Raw genomic sequence first — 11,316 nt, 5'->3', positions numbered from 1 at the left:
TGTTTATGATTGTTTTTCCCATCACCCCCCTTGGAGGCGTCTGTCATAAAGAGATTAGAGGAAAGCAGTTTCCAGATATTTGCAACTAACATGAAAAAACTGCTGCAGCATGTTTAAAGGAAAAACATCACTGATTATGGCAAGTCAAAGTCAACTTTCATTCCCAAAAAATGTAATAATAAATAAAAATCTTTCCTTTCTTGGAAACATTTGAGGCTCAAACTGTTATTGAAATTAAACCATCTGCAAGATTTAGCTTTAGGAATGGCATGCACTACTTTTTTATAATTCAAGAGATCACAAACTGAATTACAGTACTCTCATTGGATGAGTAGCTTGAAGGCAATGCGTGTGAGCAAAGTTATATTAAATATTAAGGTTTTATCAAAATGAATGTATTTGGAAGCGGGTGAGCATATGGATAAATGAGACTTGGACTGCACGAGTTCTGTGAGAGTTTGTAAATGGATGTTTTTGTCTAGTGTTGCTGTTGTTAAACCTGGCCTCCGTTAACTTCAATTCGTCAATATTTTTCGCATTTTTGGAATTCTTTGGAAATTGTGGTGGCATGTCAGGGAAAAGATCAAGATAACGGGGGACGAGTCATTAAAATACAAATGGACTTTTCGGAGTGATGTATTCCTTTAGCTACATTACTTGCATAATATACTTGTTTACCCTCTCCATGTGCACACAGTCCGTTTGAGAGAGTGAAAGTGTGTGTATGTGTATTAGTGAGCGGGAGGCGGGTTTGTTGGTGGAGAGGGTCAGCGGGCAGAAAAGCGGTGGGCCAAACCGGGAGCCGAGTCCCTCCCGGGGGTCAGGGCAGAGAGGATGAAACCTGTCATTAGGGAGGTGAGGGGAAGAAAGCTCTCAGCGGGGGAGGGCATTGTCCTGGGGGCGGGCGGGTGGGATGGCTCTTTAGTGCCTCAAATAACACGGCCCCCGGCGGCCATTGTCACTGAGTGAAAGGGCCCAATGGGGGGGTCACAGGGGTGAGGGGGCAATTCTGAGCAGTGGTCAGTGGGAGAAAGGAGTCTGTGGGTGAGGAGGGTAAGGGATGGTGAGTGAGTAAGAGGGGGGGGGGGCTTTTATACAGTTGTTTTCCTCTTCTTTGTTGACGGCTCATCCAGAACTAGGCTGTGTGCCTTGGCAGTCTCATGTGTGTGTGTGTGTGTGTGTGTGTGTGTGTGTGTGTGTGTGTGTGTGTGTGTGTGTGTGTGTGTGTGTGTGTGTGTGTGTGTGTGTGTGTGTGTGTGTGTCAAAAATCACACCTCAGATTTTCCTTTTGCATGCATCATTGCTGTCTCTTTTGTCGTTGCATGCAGAATGCAGGTGTCTGTCTGTTTGTGTGTCCTCACCCTGCAGTGGGGGTGTACGAGCGTGCAGGTTGAATAGCAAAGGTTGACATCTATGCCGGAGCTCAGTGCCGAGTCAGGACCTTTCACTCGTACGAAGTGTTTTAAGGGGATGGGTCACACAGATAATGGGGAACCCGAGAGAAAAGACCAAAGCTTCCCTCTTTACTGGAGGTCGTGGACAGAGCCTTTGACGGCCTGTCACTCCTCTGAGCTCCACACAGCCACCAGGACACAATATATCTCCATGACAGCTTAAGTTAGAAATTGAATTTGCAACCGATACAGCTGTAGGTTTAGGAAAAGAAAGTGAGTGTGCAGAGAGTTATCAGACAGTAAATATAATTAAGATTACCGAAATAAATTGTGAAGGAATGTAAAGTAAATAGTTGATTGCTGACGTGTTTTTAGATGCGAAACTATTCTGTAAATTACAGACAATAACATTGATTGCAGTTGAAAAACAAAAGAACCTATACATATCTGTTTTTATCGTCTACTGCATGTTTACTTTTCCCCACTCTTCCTTAAAACAAACCTGATAAATACAGTTTTTTTACACTTTATTCAAACAACATGCCATCCTGCTAACTCTGTTTTGACTAAAGGATCTGGTTCTTTGCTAATGATGTATACTTTACTTTATACGTCAAAGCTGTTCCCACAGCCAGAGCAGCTAATAAACTGATAAACTGGACCAATTACTGACTCCATTAGAGGGCTTTCATCCAATCCCAATGCACTGATGACTTTAGAGGGCCAATAAAACTGCTAGGTTGTGACCTTAACGTTAAGGGACCTTAACAGAACGAGAGGGGACAGACAGGGGTCAACAACATCTCACACTTGTCACACCCCAGTGTGAAAGTGTGTTTACATCTCATTTCTGCATCAATACTGTTGGCAGTGAGGGAAATTGAATTGTCAAAATGTTGAAAAGGGAAATGAAACATAGAAAAGTGATGAGGATGTTTTGATCATTTTAATTGGATTAATTTAGTTTTTGACAATTAAAAAAACAAACAAATGGTATACCATTTTAAATTCTATGTTGTTTGGATGTATTAGGCTTCACAAAAATAAGATAAGACTTTTTGGATATTTAGTATTTATATAAAAACCTTGTCAGCCATAAATAAGTGTGAATGATGGGTTCTTAGTCAATGTGATGATATTATTGATATGCTTTGGGGTCAATATTCAGGCTTTTAGGGATCTTTCAGGGATAGTGCAGATTATATTTGTCTTTGTATATTAATTCCCACTCCCGTTGGGGCGTTTTTTTTATACATAGAACAACCTAAAAATGAAAATGTCCTTTTCTCTAGATGGTTTGGTTTTTGGATGAAAACGTTTCTTCTTCATAATGCAATGCAATAATCTTCTTTTTCACCCTGTTACTATTTTATTTTTATTTTTTTAGCTCATAGTTCTGGTGTTTCTAATATTCTGCTTTCCTCATGGAGGTGAAAAGACACTTTTTGATTTATCCTGAAATGTTCTTCTTTTTGACACCGATGTTTTATTACTGAGATTATAGTATATATAGTGCTGGTGTTGTAATCAATTTTTTTCTAGTCAAATCTAAATCTTGCATGTATTTTTAATTAAAAGCCACAAACTAAAATAATTGTAAATTTTATTTTTGTTAACATTAAGTTTTTAAATGACAGGAAAAGCAAAAGAAAAGGAGAGACAGAGCAGTTCATCAGATTGTGGATTGCAGGTGTAAACGTTGTGTATTGAAGACATAAAGGGCTACATTAGGGAGGTGAAGAAATTAGCAGCAGGCCTCATTGAGAGGCCCAAAACTGTTACATCCAGCATTGAAGCGAGGAAGAGGAGGAGAAAGAGGAGGAGGCGGAGGAGGAGGAGGCAGGCCTAATCACTTTCCCTGCTGACTTCACAGGAGGGAGGGAGGTAAAGATCACAGCTCCACCAGCACATTGCAGCCGTCCTCCTCTCCTCCCTCCTCTCCTCCCGGCCTTTTGAAGGAGCGCCCGGGGGGCCTGCTTCCCTCCCTCTGCCCACTGGGCTATTGAAGGAGTGATGGATGGCTTCATAAGGAGACAAGGTCCGTCTCTCATTCACCAAATCTCTCCGTCTTTAAATGACTCAGTTTCAGTCCGTCTCTCGCCATCTCCTTTCTGATGTCAATGATAACGGCTCTCAATTTTTCTTTTATTCCTCATCTACTTTCTGTTGATCCCCTGCTTTCTTTCTTTCTCTCTTTCTTTCTTTCTTTCTTCCTCGTGGATGGAGGAATGTTTCCCTCTCCGTCTCGTTCCCTCACTCTTTCCGCTCGAGGCTTGGGACAGATGTGAAGGCCTTCCTTTCCCAGCATTCCCTTGGGATAGTATGGACAGGTCTTAACACCCTCTTGCAGGAGGGAGGAGGGCGAGGGAGAGGGGGGGGGCAGTTTGTTGTCCGAAGGGTCACGTATTGGGAGTCAAGTGATGCATAAGTAATGCTTTGTTTGGACTGATCTGGGGGAAGGAATTTACTGGATTTGCCTGTAATTGGGTTATTTTCCTTTGAAACGGCTCATGAAACAAAGATCGGGGAGGTGAGAAAAGTCAATGCATAATGGGAACTATAACACTGAGTCAGAAACATACGAATTTACAATGATGCATCAATCAATGTAACACGATAAAATTATAAAACAAATAAGTATCAAATGTCAAAAGACAAATACAAATGAAGGTGTGAGCTAATCAAAGATGCTTTCAAGTTATCAGGAGAAATCAGGTTCGCACACGCTGTAAATTCAATTCAATGTAAAGAGGTAAGGCTGATAAGATTAAATCAGTTATTGTGTGTGTGGAGCGGCTCGATTGACAGCGCTATAGTAAGAATGTTAATTTTACAGAAATGGTGCAGCAGTACAAACTAATGATTTTCTCTTTATACTTTCCTTTTTCCTTTTCTGTCCAAACTCATGCACACGTGTTTTTATTGTATGAGAGGTTCCAGGTTGAATTGAGGCGAATATTTGTAATGTTCAGAGGTTGTTGTGTTTCATATTCATGAGAATATTTGTCATTGTTCAAATGATAATAAACATTTGCATAAAGCATATTTGTCCACTCATATGTTGATAAGAGTATTAAAAACTTGAAAAATAACAGGAACATTTAGAAAAAGATCAAAAATGTGCGATTAATTTGCGATTAATCGCGATTAAATATTTGAATCGACTGGCAGCCCTAGTTTTTTTGCATGCAGCAAAACTATCCTGTACACTAAGCTGAACAACGTCACCATTTTAAAAGTTTCCCTGTTTCCATGTCGCGTTAAAAAAAGATGTCACGGCAGACTCGTTGCAGCGATCAGCTGAGAATCCTGCATACAGTGAGGGAGGTATCATCCATAGAGGAGAACGAAATACTAGGACAGGACCTGGTTTTGGAAAAAGGACCAATAAGGTTAATGAAACTTCATTTTGTATATTATTATTATTATCTGCTCAGCTCTTATGTTGATTTCTGCTCAGCTCTTATGTTGATTGCATAATGTGTCCTTGATGAAGTGGACAGAAAACAATCAAAGATGTATTATTTGTTCCACTGGGATGCTACATCATTCTTTAATTGACGCATCATTTCAGAAAAGTTTGCGCAGGGTGTCTTTTGATTCTTTATTTGAAGACGAACTTTACAGGCTGAGCCGAAAATGAAATCTAGTGATGACAGGTGACTTAATTTACACATCACAAAGTCTGTGTAAAACTGGACATGAGTATCAAACGTGTCCCTTCCCAGCCTGCTGGTCATCCTCCTCTTCCTCCTCCTCGGGTTGCTGGAGTGACAGCACACTGTGGTCGTGCTGTGAGGAGCCATTCAGTCCTCGCGGCCTCCGAAGCACAGGCGTGAAAATCGTCTACATTTAATCAGGCACGGTTGAGGATTTAGAGAAAAGGATCAAGAGAGCTTTGTCTGAATGGATTGGCTACAGTTTAGGGGTCCACCATCGAGTTATACCTAGTTAAAAGCACATCGCTCGCTAACAATATAACTCAAACCACATGGCACCACCCTGAAACGTTCCCGCTTGGATCTTTATTCCACATTTTGAAATGGAAAATAATGTTGGTTCAAACAGTGATGTTGCTGTAGATCTTGCATGATTTGTATAGTGGTTTCCAAAATCAACACACATAAATACAACCGTCTAGAACCAAGTACCATCGAACACAACTTTAACAATAGAATAAGTCTCAAAACAAAGCTTTTATTGAAAACTTACCAACATCATTGTTCTTATATTTTTTCTAAGTTATGTTTTGGCGACTACATTTGTGCAGTTAGACTAAAAGATGATCTTCATTGATTTTTCGGTCAATCGTTTCATCCATGTTCAAAAAACAGAGAATTAGGAAATAAATCATCTTTTGTGCGTTAGAGGTACATCAAATGACTCACACACACAGTGGGACAATTCTTTCCATCTGTCTGTACATTAAAATTTCAAGCTTACGGCCATGGCAATTTTGACCAATACAGTAAGGCCATACAAGACGGAGGCGACATTCAGAAAAAGGGCCAGTGCAGTCAAACAAAGCACTAAATCAAGTGGCTGGACACATGCTCACAGACAGTTTGCCGTTTGTCACAGAGCCTGAATGGAACTAAAAGCAAAGTTGTGGACGCATCGGGCTGATCGGCATTGCTCAGATACTGCACAAGAGGCCTTTTCAGACAGCTGCAACACTGATTACATTGTGTGAAGGCCAATCAAAGGGGAACATGACGAGAGCAGTCATGCCGGACACACACAATGCACAAATGGCAGCGGTCAGATGGTGGAGGGGAGAGAGATTTTAGAGATGGATTTTGGGATACAGGGTCTCGTATATGGGAAACACTCACAGCAAGCATACGGTATGTCACGTAACTTGATTCCATACGTTAAACAAAATACTGCAGCTTCTTTTGTTAAATGGCCATCAGTACAAGTAAATAAACAAAGTTGATCTGTATGAAAACGTTCATATGGTCATTTAGAATTTGTTCATGTCACTATTTTTGAGTTTTAGATTTAGCCTAAACAGACCAAACATCTTTAGCTGTGTTAAACATTGCAACCTGAACATCTACTGATGACTATATCCAACCAATAAATGACCAACTCAACATTGTTGCTCTCATGATTGTTGCTTTTTTATCTGTTGGACCAAATTTAAGAAATGTAAAAGGGACAGTTTTACTGCCATTACATTGGTTACATTGTTGGCTAAATGGCCAAACTGGTCCTTCCTGTAGGTTGTGCAACGGTCAACGTTTTAAACACATCGTCAACTTTGTAAACGGAAATAAATGTACTTGTTTAGGTTGAGGAATAGATCATGGTTAAGATAAATTAGGTACATTTGTCAAGCAACAAACATACTGTGCTTAACTTAGGTAACCAACAATAAGTAAAAACATTGATTTTTGGTTCCACAGGGCAGATAAACAGCTGTCTCTCGGCTGAAATGTCTCAAAGTTTGGACAAATAAAACTAGACAAAAGTGAGAATAGGATGTAGGAGTCCAGAACCATAATGATAGTCACAATTCAAACAACCCCTTATTGCCACTAACAAGGAAGTTACATCTGCCATATCTCCGACTTTAGAACAGATGGAGGCAGGTGAGACTCGGAACACAGCAGAAATGTTATTTACAGAGACACAAAACACACTCGACACCACATAAACACAAAGTCAGGGGCAAATGACAGAAACACATGGCCCTGACACTCTCCTTGCTTCTCTCTGAAGTATCTTCTTCTCTGTTGATGAGATCAATGAGGATGATGGTAATGATAACAAGTACAGGCTGTTCACTTAAACATCACAATCGCTCAGTTGTGTCTTTGTGAACGATGCAATGACGGGATTTTAAAAGTCAGTATTACATTTTTTCCTGTTTTATATCAAACATCATTTTGATCATGTGCCTCACAGAAAACCAAAGAGAGTGTTTTGCCTCAAATGTATCCCAAATGGAAATTAGGGTGTGTGTCTGCCATGTTTGTGTGTGTGTGCGTGCCCGTTCATGTGTGGGAGGGCTGCTAGAACAGGGGATTTTTTGTGTCGGGGAAGAGAGAGGCTTGGGCACTTCATCTTCTCTTGTGTGCACTGCCAAAAAGGGCAGAGGTCAAAAGTCAGGGCGATTGGAGAATTCCGCGCTGCATGCCGACAGATCGGGTTTCAAGCGTGGGGGAAGGGTCGTGGATCGCCCTAGAGGGATAGGTGCTTACGCATGTGTTTGTGTGCGTGTGTGCATGTATACATGTAGGTGCTGTGAGCGTGCGTGTGTATGTGCATGTGCTGGGCCTGCGTGTGCAAAAATACGTGTCTATGTGTGAGCTTGTTTGGGCAGCCCTTTTTTTAAAACATCTTTTTGCAGCTTTAGTGCTCAGAGCATTTGGAACTTTCTCTTGATGTTTACTGCTTTGTGGGAGTCATTTGGAGGAGACTCGCCCATCATAAGGCAACAGCTAAACTCCCCTGACCTCAATGTCACATCGTCCACAGTTGAAAGACATCTATTCCAAAAATGCTTTAGATCCATTTTGGGCCGTTTATCAGACAGGAGCTTTGAAACCTGTTAATTGTTTTTCTTAACAAATAACTTGTTGTCTTATTTTCAGCGTTGTTATTTGAAAACTGAATCATTCTGGTTAGATGTGGCACTTTGATTGCTTAGATAATACTGTATTCTGTCTAATGACAACAAAGTAAGTTTAAGTAGGGCTAAGGGATCAAAGCCTAGGCCTCCTTAACTGAGAGGCAGGATAAGAGAAGATAGACAGATCTTAAGCAATAAATGCTGGAGCTTATTTCCCTTGAGTTTTTGTAGAGCTCCAAATGGCTTTACGGTTTCACAAAGATTGCACGAATCACGTATCAAACAATAGTTCAAACCGTTTCATTTCAAATGTTTCAAAAAGCTGCATTCTTAACTAGCAATTAGGAACTTTAAGAGTGATCACCGACTAAAGCTGTTTCTTTATAACCAACAAAAACCTTTTAACAACTTACTCGGTAAGAGTTTAAACTGTCGACTCAAGCGCAATCAATCCAGGGAGACACATCCTGGGTTTAAACATTTAGCAGAAGGTGCAGTCATTCAAATGGTTTCAGATGCAAAGGAGTACAGACCTCAGCGACTAGCAGCTCCCTTTGTGGCCTTTGTAACTGATCATTAACGAACATGTGCTCCGGGCCTCCGCTGGCTCCCAGGGAGCCCGGACTGATCACCACAGCTGTGTTTCTATTGTGCTTACCCGCGGTGCCGAAAAATAACACAACACCCAGCTCTGGCTATGTGCTGGAATTTATTGTATTTACTTTTCTAAGCGTAAAGAAGCAAAGGTTGAAGAAAAAGCTGCAGTTGGTCCAGCAAGTAGGAAACATTGAGGATAACGAGAGGGCTTTTGTAAAACTGAAAAACAGAGAGTGATTTATGTCGGTGGGATGTTAGAGTTTCTTCAGGGATGAGGATGTTACATGAAAACTGAGGAGACTAAAGGTAGTGTGAACAAAACGGAGACACGTGACTTTAAAAGACAGATATTCAATGAAATCCTTGATCTTGCCATGCCTTGTAGATTTATTTCAAATGATATCAGAACCTTGACATTTTAGATACATTTACAAAACCAACTTTTTTTGATTCTGAAGGTCTTTGCAGAAGATTTAGGAACTTTCAAAAAACGCAAAAACGCTATACATTAACAATAAAAGCTCTTTGTCAGCAGTTTCAATGTGACAAAGAAAACTGCGCAGCTCCCTCATGACGCTGGCTTTGACTTATACCCTGCCTCACAATATGTGTATTGTGAAATGATGCCTTTGGCACTTTGCGGTTTTGTGGTTTTTGGGGTGGGCAGAGGAAGTGCCATACTTGGACTGCGCACTAGCAGATCCAGAACAATTCATCCTCTCTCTGGGCCCTCTGCTGTTTTTCAGGGGAGAAATTGGGGTCAAAGAATCTGTGAAATCACACAGAAAAGTATTGTAGGCGAGTGTATGCAAATTCATTTAACCCCTTAACAAGCCAGCCGGTGGGCATCACTCATTACAAACTCATACTGTGCAGCCAAATACTGTCAACGGACAAATTCATATTTCAGTTTACTGACAATCTCAATGCGTTCAATTTACTCTGATTCGGTGGGAAATGTCTATACAATGATGCAAAGGAAGTCCAATCTAATTAAATATTTGTATTCAATTCAAAGGTTGAAAAAGTCTTGGGTTTTATTTTTTTATTATATCACTAAACTCAATGACGAGTTGGAAACTAATACATCACACAATCTGATAGTATGGAGGGAAATGAGTTTAACAAGCTTAACCTAAGGCATGTTCATACTTAATATTGACACAAACATCTGCACACTTGCATGAATATACAAATGTGCACTAGAAAACAAGAGAGTGACCTCACAACAGAGAGAAGAGGTCCTGTGTTTGTGGTATTTAGCTGAACAAAGAGAACTTTTTTCATTTTTTAAATGGTGTGTTCGAATAAAAAAAAATAAAAACACGTTATTCACATTGGTGCAAGCAGTTTGACATTTTGCTCTTCTAGTTCCTGTGTAGTTGTAGTTGGTGTGTGGTCACAGTTTTTCAGATACATGCACAACGGCGTCGACCCTTGCAGCCACAAGGATGCGGTAAGAGTTAACTGGGCTTTACTGGAAAATGGTTCTCCTGTGATTCCAAATCAAAGCAACAGTGGCCAATACTAACTTTTAGTGCATGAAATAAGCCAAGTTTCAGATTACTTGATCCCACATTTCCCATATAATGTAACGAAATAGGATCTTAATTGGACCTACCCCACTTGTAAAATGGCCTTATCTTTCAAAATCCACACCCATAGTTCATAAGCCAGGTTTTTTGGATATTAGGCTTTATTCAAAAGTATTTAAGACTTTAGAAAGCTCCTCCAGAGCCACAGAAGACATTATACAAATGTTTTCACAGGCTGAGTATTACTCACCAAGATGAGTAAAAACACCTTAAAGTTTAAGAGAGAAGGGGAAACAGAAAGCTAAATGGTATTTTAGGGGGTTTTGAAATTCTTTACTTTACTTATTTGTTTTAACTAAACAGATTTATTTTGCAACAGATCTGTGAGAAGGTTCCACAGACAGCAGTGAAACAGAAACACAAATAAATACACTGGAAAATCTTCATGTATGTACGTAATGTCCATTTGTTTTTGTTCAAATGTATTTATATAACTTTGAATATACTAGCAGGAAGATTGTTTCCCAGTTACTCTCACCAGCACCTGCGCTCATGATCAAAAGCATGAACATGTTATCCACTCGCACACGCCTCACTTCCTTTACTTCTTCCTGTTCATGGGGAAGTTGTCACTTTAAAAGCCCCTGTCCACTCAACTCCTTTAACAGTATCAGATCCTTTACTGCCCCTTTCATGCTCCGCTGTATTTTCCCTCTTTTTGGACATGGCCAGGGATCATGAAAGAGTGCAAACGAGTCATTGATGGATCGGATGGAACAGTGTAAACGTTGGGCTTGACCTCCTCCCTTCCTCCACTCCCCGGGCTGTTGCAGCAGCGTTCGGATCAGGACCGACTCTCAGGCCCTAATGGAGGCAACTCATTTCGAAGCTGGCTCGTATGTTTGATGCCGAGCCCGTTAACAATGCGTCCTTTCTGTGACTGGGTAAGAATTGGCCAGCAGGGTTCCTGTGAGAGGGGAAATGTAAACGGGGGATTAGCCGGACTAATGGCTCCAACTTGTCATTGATGTTAATTATCGTTAATTAGGACCCCTTCATTTAGAAGGTTGGACTGAAAGGCGGAGGCGAGCTGCTGGTGTTTTTGCAAATGTCCTGGCTCATGTTTGTGCACACATGTTCAAATTCTCATGCACACTTTTTTCACACTCTCACACACAAGTCAGAGCACTCTCTCGTTAATTCCAGCATC

This window comes from Notothenia coriiceps, unplaced genomic scaffold, assembly GCF_000735185.1.
Source record: "Notothenia coriiceps isolate Sejong01 unplaced genomic scaffold, NC01 NC01_scaffold00007524, whole genome shotgun sequence".
In the NCBI taxonomy this organism is placed as follows: Eukaryota; Metazoa; Chordata; class Actinopteri; order Perciformes; family Nototheniidae; genus Notothenia; species Notothenia coriiceps.
The sequence above is the reverse complement of the archived record's forward strand: the minus strand, read 5'-3'. Positions refer to the sequence as shown.